Source organism: Wolffia australiana, chromosome 2, assembly GCF_029677425.1.
Source record: "Wolffia australiana isolate 7733 chromosome 2, ASM2967742v1".
Lineage (NCBI taxonomy): Eukaryota > Viridiplantae > Streptophyta > Magnoliopsida > Alismatales > Araceae > Wolffia > Wolffia australiana.
Genome location: NC_135836.1, coordinates 18,173,545 through 18,181,138, shown reverse-complemented (window position 1 = coordinate 18,181,138; position 7,594 = coordinate 18,173,545).

Below are 7,594 nucleotides of genomic sequence, written 5' to 3'. Positions count from 1 at the left end.
CTTACCAATTTAATCTTATAAACATGTCTCTTTCGATTAAATTAAAGCATACTGCTGTAATGGATGTTTATAGAAATATTATTAGATTAACATAATTTTTTATTCATTATTTTTAATTGTTTGTTTCTATAGATGGGCTTGCAATCTTTTAATTCCATAATTATTATGATAAATTTTCTTACACGTTCAGTTTAAGTTCATGCTGAAATATTAAAAAATGTATGATTTTAAAATTAAAATGCTACTTAATCTTAGCATTTAATAACAACAATTTAGGGGATCACGTACGTGTCACAATATAAGAGGGATTATTTGCTGAGTTACATAAAGTAGACTTTAATATATGAAAATGGCTTTCAAACTTCTATGTTCATAGTTGTAATTAATTTGAGCTCACCTACGTGGAACCATTATGTTTGTATTAGCATAGGTAGAATGTTGAGCATGTGCTTCAAATATAGAGTTTAAAGTACCTTACGATAATATTTTAAATAAATTTCTTGCACATAACTTAATAAGCCCATATTAAAGTTAATGATGATTTATTGCTTTCATCTACCTACGTGGGGTTATAATTACTCGTATTAAACATTAAATTTTAAATTGTGTTTTGTTTATCACTTCCTATAGAGCACATTGACATTCGGGTTCCCATGCTAAGTGGAGCCAAATTTCCCAAATGGAAGGAAGCGCTGCTTTCCAACTAGGATTCATGGACTTGGATTGATTTTTCAATGAAACTAAGCCAAGGGATCCCACTAAGGATAGTGATGTAGAGTCGTGGGCATATCATGCCAAATAGGTCAAGTCCAACAAATTGTCCCTATCTGATATGTTGCTACATGTTTCAAGGGACATCAGGGGTCCTGTTTCTAAGGACTGTCTAACCTCCACATATCTAGACACTATAGAGCAACATTTTTTTGGAAATGAGAAACCTAAGGTCCAAATGCTGATTCAAAGGTTCAGCAACACTCACTGCATTGGCTAGGGAAGCAATCATGAACACATCATGTAAATGTGTGACATTGTCAGACAAATGGCTGACCTTGACATACACATGCCAAAAAAATATGTGGTTCACTACGTCTTACAAATGGTACCATCAACTTTTAATGTTTTTAAAATATCCTACAATGCGATTAAGGAGTTATGGTCATATAACGAGTTAAGTGCCAAATGCTTCCAAGAGGAGGAACATCAAGCTGCTTATATGCTTGAGTCTAAGATGAACATCGTGAATCTATCCGTGCACGATGATAAGAACTACCTGTCTAGAAACATGCAGACCAAGAGCCATGCAACAATGGGACACACAAAGGCCAAGAGGTTGGCTCCCAAGGTGAAGCGTCACTTTTGAAGAAAGGTTGGCCACACCAAGAAATACAGGACAAATAGGAAGGGATGGTTGGCCAAGCATCAGTCAGAAAATGTAGTCTACGTGACTACACATGAATATAATCTAGCATATGTTCCTCAACCAAGTTGGTGGATTGACTTTGATTCCACTATGCACATTTCAACCATTTTTTAGGGATTTCAAACAAGGCAAACTCCAAATGAAAGCCAAGCATTCATCATCTCATGTAATAAGATGCAGTCGCCTGTCAAATCTTTGGGAGATTACCGCCTCACCTTGGACACCAAAGAAATGCTGATCATGAAGGATTGGTTTTTTATTAAATCTTTTCAAAGAAATTTGATCTCTGTAACCAAACTAGTTGAAGACAATTATAGACAGTCAATTGATTCATCTATAATGTCTCTAATCAAGGGAAATACTCTTATTGGTACAACGATAAATGATGGATTAGTCAATCTTAACATTGTTTCAATTGAAACACCCACTTCTTTGGTTAACTCACTCAAGAGGACCAGAGTTGCTTAGAATTCTGGTATTTTGTTGCATAGAAGGTTGGGACACATATTCTTAGAAAGAGTGGAAAGCCTAGTGAAGGAGGGACTTTTAAATTCCCTCGGTTTCACTAACTTCAACAATTGTGTTGATTGTATAAAGGCTAAAACAGTCAATACCTTCCAAAATTCTGCTAATACAAACCATAATCTTTTAGATTTTATGAATACTGATGTATGCGCAACCTTTGACCCTTGCTTCACCAGCCAAAAGTACTTTGTTACCTTCACAGATGATTAATCCAGATAAATGTATCTTTACCTCATATGGGAGAGATCTGATGTCTTCACGATGTTTAAATATTTCAACTTGAAGGTAGAAAAACAAGATGGTAAATCCATCAATCCAATTCTATCTGATAGAGGAGGCAGGCAGTGTGGTCAATACACAAATAAATGACAAATGCCAGGAACGTTTTCTCAATTTCTAAAGAAACAATGCGTAGTTCCTGAGTACACAATGCCACACAAGCCCAATATGAATGAGGTACATGAAGGGAGAAATAGACACTTAAGGAAATGGTTAGAGCTATGATGGGTCACTCAACTGTGCCAATCTCATTATGGGGTGAAGCATTGAGAACAACCGTGCATATACTAAATAAGTTTCCTACTAAGTCTCTAGGGAATACTCATGAGTTTTCGATTGGTAAAAGACTTTCTTTCGGTTACATGCATTTATGGGATGCCCAGCTGAAGTCAAACTTTTCAATCCAACTTAGATGTTTCTAGATTTAAGGACTATTAATGCTTACTTTGTTGGTTAGCTAGAGAGGTCAAGGGGCTACAAGTTCTATTGTCCTACACATACCACTAGAATTGTTAAGTATGATTGGACCATGTTCCTTGGAGAAATTTGTGTTAGAAAAATACATCGAGGGATTTTGTTTTTGAGGAGTCAATGAATGATACCTGATGACTCTCAATATGTCATCAAATATTAATGAGTTCTTGAGCATAAAAGTATTCATTGCATCCATTTAATCGATATTTGTTGTCATTCATATGCCTTAGTTTTCCAACTTACTAACCCCACTTTATTCTTTGAATCAAGTGGATTAGATCTCACATATTGGATTAATGAGTACAGAGATGGATTAAGGATCCAAAGAAAGAGGAACTTGATCAAGAAGAGCTGGCGAAAAATCAAGAAGAAAGAAGCCCTAATTTCTCCACTAAGCATGTTTTCAGAGAAACCTATAAATAGCCTCTTAAGGGCTCATTGTAGGTGGTCCCGAATTTCTCTCAAGGAAGCTAGGGCTTGGAGAGGAAGGATTTCTGCAGACCCTCCAAGGCTGATGAGCATTGGAGCTGGGAGAGAAGCAAGCTGAGGAGTAGCTGGAGCACGACGATCGTCATCTTGCCGGAAGGGCGTGACACAAGGTGGTGTGAGAGTTTCAGTTTCAGTTGGTGCATCCTCTCCTTGCAAAGACAATCGAGGTTGGAGGGGAAGGTGCTGAGTGGTACCTCCCTGTTGTTCCAAATGAGATTGTTCATCTTCTAGTTTGATCTTTGAGTTCTTTGTTTGTTGAGATTGATTTTCCCTCTCGTTTTTCTGAAAACCTAAACTGTTCTTCAGCAAATTCTGTGAAATCGACTCCTGCAGGAGGGCCTAGGCAGCTAGCAACCAAGGCCACCACTTAGGTTGCCAGCAGGCCGAGCTTCCTACAGCCAAGGTCGTGCGTAGCAACGCCACACGCAGCCAAGGCCGCGCGCATCACCGCCGCGCGCAGCACCACCGCACGCAGCACCGCCGCAGGCAGCCAAGGCCGCGCGCAGCACTATCGCACGCAGCAGAGGCTGCGCGGAGCTAGCTGCGAGCCGCCCAGGCCGTGCCCGCGCGCAGGTAACTGCCTGCGCATAGGCCAGCCATCCTGCGCGCAGGCCAGCAACCCCACGCGCAGTTAGCTGCCTGTGCACAGGCAGTCGCGCTGTGCGCAAGCAGCAGCTTGCGCATAGGGAAGCCATCCCGCGCGCAGGCAGCACTTGCGCACGGGTAGCAACCCCGTGCGTGAGCATTCACCTGCGCACAGACCGCAGCTGCGCGCAAGGTGTTTGCTCCTTTGCCTCAAAGGGCAGGAGCACACCGTCAGCTGGAAATTCTCTGCTGACGGCTCTGTTCAGTTAAGTTTTACAAAGAATAATTTGTAGAACTTAACTGAGGTTAGTTTAACTGAACATTAAAGCTGAAATTAAAAATCTTGAACTGATAATCTACAGTAAACTGAAAAGAATTTTCTGCTGTTTTCTCTGCTCCTTGTGGATCGACCCTTACTTGCCCTAAGGCTGTGAGGTTATAAGTATTGTTGCATAAGCTCAATCCTCACACGATTTAACTGATAAATAACCAGTAAAAACACCCAAAATTTGAGCTTATGAATACCATGGAACCTAAGCACAATATTGAGGATATTGGTGTCAACCATCCTCAATTAACTCGCAAATACTTGCCAATTATTATTCCAATAGTGGAAGGTATTCTACGGGTGAGCGTGCCGATCCTAGAACAACCTCAACCACAACCATCAGAGGAACCTCAAGCAGATGAAAATCTGCATCAAGGTCAAGAGGTTATCCTAAGGAGGTCTACTCGACAAAGAAGGCCAGCATTTCCATTGGATTATGTGGTATGCTAATCAGGTGAAGATATAGGTGAAGAAAAAAAGGACCTCTGTACATTTTCACTAGCCATGAACCGATGGCCTGCAATCAAGTGTCGTAAATCATGGACATAACATCAGGGAAGAAAGCAATTGGTTCTAAGTGTATCTATCAGACTAAGCTTAATTCTAATGAATCTGTCGAGTAGTACGAGGCCACACTTGTTGCAAAAGCGTTTACACAAAGAGAAGGCATTGAGTATTATGATACCTTTTTTTCTGTCTTGTCAAAGGACTCATTCTCAATGTAATGGCCTTAATGGCTCAATACAATTTAGAGCTACATCAAATGGGTGTGAAAACAATTTTCCTAAGCGAAGAATTTAAGGAGCACGTGTACATGCAGCAAACTCAAGGTTTTGAGGTCAAAGGAAAAGAAAATATGATTTCGAAGTTGAATAGATCTATATATGGGTTATAGCAAGCTTCAAGACAATGGTGCTTCAAATTTCATGAAGTTATCACCACTTTCGTTTTTAAGGAAATATTGTTGTTGAATGCATATACCTTAAGGAATGTTGGAGTTGCTGGATTTTACTGGTGTTGTATGTTGATCATATATTGCTTGCTACTTCAAATTCTAGTTTTTAATGGAGACAAAATATTTTCCATCAAACCATTTTGATATTTAAGACATGGGGGAAACCCACTTTGTTATTTGAATTCAAATACACCGAGATAGATCCCTAGGCACTCTAGGACTATTACAAAGATTCACTATATCAAATGTGTTGAGGATGGTTTCTATTATGTGCTGTAGTTGTTGTGCGTCTCAACTATGCAAAAATGTGTACATGACCTTGTTTTCATTACTAGATATCTTGGAAGATACAAAAGTGACCCCGAACTGATGCATTGGCAAGCTGCCAAGAAGGTTCTACGCTATTTGCAAGGAACAAAATATTTGAGGCTCAAGTACAAATGACCCTATCAATTTGACGCCGTGGGATTCGTGGACTCAGACTTTGTCGGATGTATAAATACAAGAAGATCTACATCGGATTATATTTTTTTACTTGCTCAGGGAGCTGTCTCATGGTTGAGTACCAAGCAGAAGAAGACCATATCATCTACGATTGAAGCTGAGTATGTGGATTGTTTCCATGCATCTTCACAAGCCATATGGATATGGAATTTCATGTCACATCTTGGAGCTGTTTGCTCAATAGAGAAGCCCATAAAAATATATTGTGACAATGAAGCTTTTGTAAGGCTCTCCAATAACGACAAGAGCTCAATTGCTTGTAGACACACGGAGGTAAAATTCTTGGTTGTAAAGGAGAGAATTAGAGATGTACCAGTTTTTATTGAGCACATTGGAACTGGCTTAATGTTAACTGACCCGCTTACTAAGGCGCTGCCACTTGGTACCGATTGTGGTCATGTCTTAAGTATGGGTCTGGTCAGTTTCCCTTGATTTGTGTGGTGAGAGTTCTAAGTTAAGATACTGATGTATTCGCGTGATATTTCTTTGTATCTCTGATCAATTCTGTAAGAATCATGATTTTTTTCTTCATATTGGTAGAATGAAACTCGAATCACTTTCATGACAATGAGTTTATCCAATACCATGCATATTGATATTTAATGTCTTGTGTAAGTATTTGATGCATAGTTGGGACTTATGCCATAAGGTATATTACTACAATGACTGGTACTTACAAGAGATATGATGATCACATTTGATGTGTACTAATGATCCTTGAATTGTGATATTCATCACATAGGCCCGTACATGAGGTCAAGTGGGAGATTGTTGGTTGTTGACCTTTTTGATCATATGGGATATGGGTACCGTCGTCTTTTCCATGGGAGATGAGTACATGTAGGGTTTAGTATTCTGAAGGGAGGTTATGGTTCGTCCCTATAAAGTGCACTGCGTAAGGCAACTAGCATCCTAAAGTCACGTTGCTTACTTGGTCTTCTAGGTCTCAAAACCATAGAGGGAGCCTCAGGCTTCCTGGATCTGATTCATACTTTTCAGAGGTGATTCTAGGAGCTCAAGGTGCAGATTTCGTTGTCATGGCACCTGCAGGTATTCTCCTATACTCATCAATAATTACAACAAGGCATTTTTATGCTTGTTGTTAATCTCCAGCACAAACTCAGCTTGCAGCATGCACTAGCTTCTTGACAGCATGCAGTTTTGTTGGTGGCGAGATCTCATCTGTTGACTGGATCTACAGATGATATCGAGTTGAGGTCGAGCTGGTGCAGGGAAAAAATCAAACTAAGGTCCTCATGGGAGCCTTTCAAGCTTCAATACCATGCCGGGAAATGAGAATAAGAATATAAATGTAATATTAATACTGATAGGTTTAAATGAGAAAATAACCAAATGCTTAGACTGCCTACAGACACCATTCAGTTCACCAGTATTGAATTGGTCTAGAACAGTGGAGAGTGAAGCGTCTCATAGAGTGAGGTTGCTTTGACTTTACACGTGTCGACCTCGATATTGGAACGTCGGGGGACTGCAGAACGTTTTATTGAAGATTACATTGAAGGTTTGCAACACCCTTTTTGTTCCGCATCTTAGGTGAGGAGGGAAGAAAGGGTGGTTTCCACGAGGCTGATAGTAAGCTTGACTTGTGGCCCTGGTCAAGTCGAATGCAACGCTGAGTAGATGGTGTAAAGGGTGATTCCCGTAGGGTGATGACGGAGAACGGACTGTCAAATTGTTAACGAGAATGGGATATCCACAATCTACAAGTCTGAAGAAGCCACGAGTTCTATGTCTCAACAAGCCATAAGTTCTGGGGCTTAGCGAGCCACAAGTTTCAGGCGTTAGTGATGACTCTCAATAAGTCATCAAATATTTAGACTTTTAAGTATCAAAGCATTAAGAATATTTAGTTAATTCATGTGAGTTGTCATGCATATGCATTATTTTATAAAATTACTAACCCCACTTGATTCGAAGAATCAAGTGGGGTTAGTAATTTTTATTAAATTACCAAGTTCAGAAAATTACTAAGTGGGGTTAGTAATTCGAAGAATCAAGTGGATTATATTTGACA